Source organism: Gossypium arboreum, chromosome 5 (assembly GCF_025698485.1).
Source record: "Gossypium arboreum isolate Shixiya-1 chromosome 5, ASM2569848v2, whole genome shotgun sequence".
In the NCBI taxonomy this organism is placed as follows: domain Eukaryota; kingdom Viridiplantae; phylum Streptophyta; class Magnoliopsida; order Malvales; family Malvaceae; genus Gossypium; species Gossypium arboreum.
In genome coordinates this window covers 84888351-84892262 of record NC_069074.1, presented here as the reverse complement: position 1 = coordinate 84892262, position 3912 = coordinate 84888351, and positions in this window count along the sequence as shown.

The following is a 3912-nucleotide window of genomic DNA, read 5'->3' as shown; positions in this document are numbered from 1 at the left end:
AAGGTCACGAAATTATTTATATGTAACAATTCAAATCTGGCCTAGAAGTTTAAGTCAAATCTGGAAGAGTTACACCAACATATTGAAAACTAATTTCGGTAAGTGTTCAGAAACCATTCAAAACTTTACTTGATTTGTAGCGAAAATCTTTTTGGAGTTTTAACTTTGAAAACCAGAAATCATTTTTAGTCAATTTAAACGATTTTTGTAGTTTCGTTTTTGGAATTTTCAGATACTAACGAGTTTATCAAAAAGCATGGCAAGTTCAAAAACAAATTATAAACCCCAGAGATCAAATCATAGTTACATCAGTGCAAAAATAATCCGAACTCCTGTACGTCGTCCGATTCTAAGTCAGATGTCCCCCTGAATAGATAAAGGTAAGACAAAGGGTGAGCTACCAAGCACAGCGTATAACCAAACTCAAATACAAATAAACAGATCATAACATACAAATCATAGTAATGCGAAGAACATAGTAACAGTTACACCTAGTATAGAACAGATGTAACAGCCTAATTTTCAGTGGTGTCAGAACAGTGATTCGAGATCACTAAATCCGAAAAATGAGTAGGAAATATTATTAATTTAGTGAGTATAAGTTAAATGTGAAGTTAGGAAAAATTTTGAAATAGTGAATAGTGTACTAAATATAAATATTAAAATAATTAAAATTGAAAACGAGCTATCGAGACCTCAAAAATTTTAAATCGAGCCATAAATATTTTTATAAATATTTATGGAGTGTTAATATGTTAGTATTAAAGTTTCGTCAAGAAATTTTAAAGTTCTGATAGTTAATTGAACAAAAAGGACTAAATTGTATCAAATGCAAAATTATGGGAAATGATTAAATAGCTTAATTGATAAAAGAAAGAGGGTTTAAAAGGAAAATACACCCAAGTTCTATTTGGGCTGGACGGAAAGGGCATGAAATCAGCAAGAAAATAAGGAGAATTAAGGGAAAAATTGAAAAATTGTAAAATTTACTTAATAAAGCTAGGACTAAAGTGGAATTATCTAGATTTCTCTTTATTTTTCTGCATTCTCATCATAAAAAATGGCATGGAAGAGTTCCCTTAATCTGGTTTTTCATATTTTTACTTCAAGTAAGTTCAATTCTTGATTATTTCTTAAAATATTTGTGTTTTTGTGACTTTTACAACTAGGTCCACTTTTTGAATTCATTAGTTTTTGATTCTATGAAAGAAATTGAAAGTTTCTATGAATATGTGCTGGAATTATATGATGATTTGGCATGGAATTAGAGCTTTAAATTGTTTATATGCTGATTTTATTGAAAGAACTGAATAGAAAGTGAATGTTTGGGACCTAATTGTAAAAGAGTTTGAAGTTAGAGTTTTATGTGGAAATTATGAATTTCAATAGTTATGAAATAACCTATAATGTCTAGTAAAAGTATTAATTGATAAATTTATCTTAATTGAGGGGTTAATTGAGCAAGGACTGAATTGTATGAATTGCAAAATTTGGGGCAAAATGGAAATCAACATTTTGCACTGAAACTGTTTTGGACAGCAACAGTAGTCTAACTTTTAAAAATCACCAAAAATTGTATAAATTGAATTAGAGGATTAATAAAATATGAAATTAAAGCTTATTGAGTCTAGTTTCTTATAGAAGAAATGATGTAAGCAGTGGAATTGTAAATCATGAGATAGAATAAATTTTGTGAGACAAGGTCAGAATGATTTCGGGTTCCCCTGTTCTGACTTTGTAAAATCATAAAAAATTGGATAAAAATAATTAGGGGCTTAAATTTATATGTTTATAATCCTGAATGAGTCTATTTTCAAGAGAAACAAACGGGAACATCATTCGAATCTTGTACGAGGAGATAATTAATTTTAGTGAAGAAGGGTCAGAACTATCAGACAGCAGAACAGGGGAGACTTCAATGAATAAACTGTATTAATTGGCCCAACCAAAAATTATGAAAAATTTATGGTAAGAAGATATGTGAATCTAGTTTTAGAGAAAATTATCTGATCTTAATTTAGAGTTTCGTAGCTTCAAATATAAATAATTTAGTGACTATGACACAGGTGGATAGCTTGAATATTCACATAAGTAATTAGTGAAAATTATGGATAAGGTTACTTACAAGTGTGTTATTTATACCAAGGATGTGGATGGAGAGGAGGAGGAGGAAAAAATATATGAATGACTCGTGTATAAATTGATCACATGCCCGATTATAATCGATAAGTGTTGAATTAGAAACGATATAATATTTTATTTGGAATATTTATTATGAAATTATGATTATCGCTATAATACAAAAATCGAACTTGTGAGTTTATATAACTAAATTTATTGACCATTTGTTAATATTATTAAATTTCAATATTATTTTATGAATGGTGATTAATATTTATGTATGTTAATTGTTGAAAATAAGTAAATTATGTACAAAAGTTATGAAATTGAACTGAGAATTTCGGAGGAACGGAACGCAGTAAATGAGTATGATCTTTCAGTGAAAAAGATTAATTGACGGTAAATTATCCAAGTAAACTGAGATTCAGCATTTGTTGCGAATTCTCGTGTTTGCTTTCCATTTAGCTCTTATGAGCTTCCGTTAACTCATATGAGTTTTAGTCAACCCTTTTGGGGTTTCAGTTCAACTTTGATGAGCTTTAGTTAGCCTTCGGGCTTCCGTTTAGCACTTATGTGCTTTAGTTAGCCTTCGGACTTCCGTTTAGCACTTATGTGATTCAACTAGACTTCGGGCTTCAGATCACGATGTACTCAAATCCGTAAGCCGTTCCTTGAATGGACAAGTTGGTAAGTCGTAAATGTAACGTGTGGAAAAAGAAATGTAAGTAATGTTATCATTATTATTATTGAGCTCAATTATGTGATTTTGTCATTCAGAGATTGTGTTTGACAGATATGTTAGTAAATTATGAGTATGTGAATCAAAGTGACAGAATTTAAACACCTAATGAGGTTGAGCTCATTCACACGAATTTGTCATTTGAAATTGTGATTAACAGGAAGAAACAGTGAATTGCATGCTTATCAATGGTTACACATAATTATCTGAAAAATAAGAAAAATGACGGTTATTGATATATGAATGTGGAATATGTTTGATAAATGTGTTCATTCTTAGTTATGAAATTATGTACCTCATGTGTGCTATTTGCATAAAGATGATATTTCAAATACTTTGGTGAGTAAAACTTAAATATGAAATAGTATGAAATCGAGACAAGTTATTATGAAAATATATTTAAATTATCTGTAAGTGTTTTGTACTCCTCGGTAATGTCTCGTACTCTATTCCGGCGACGGATACGGGTAGGGGGTGTTACAACATATCTAGAGTATCACAGATATTTCAACAATGGTAGTGCAACAAAATCGAACAAAACAAAACAAAACAGAACAAAACAAATCAAATAGAGCAGAACAGGACAGAAGAAAATAGAAAATATATATCAATGTCGATGCAGTATGTTCTTTTCAAAATAAATCATAATACAGATTTATCAGAAAATATCCTACCCAATTTTGCTACACACCAAAATAGAGTTCCTTAGAACTCATCCAACCCAATCACATCAACATATAACTGTGGACAGTGCCACCTGAATTTGCAGTGAAAACTGTCAGATCAGAGACACGTGGTTAAGTCACTATATTGCAGTCAAGCTGCCAAAACAAAATTGTGGATAAACCACTAGATAATGCAAATAATTAAACTGTTAAAAACTTCTTTCTTTCATATCACCCCAAATCCCATGCAATATGTCATGGCTAGATCTGTTCATGGGTCGGGCCCGCTCAAAATGTAGGAGGATTTAGGCAAAAATATAGGCCCGAAAAATGTGCTTGGACAAAAAAGGTCCATTTAAAAAACGGGTCCGGCCTCGGGTAAGGCAT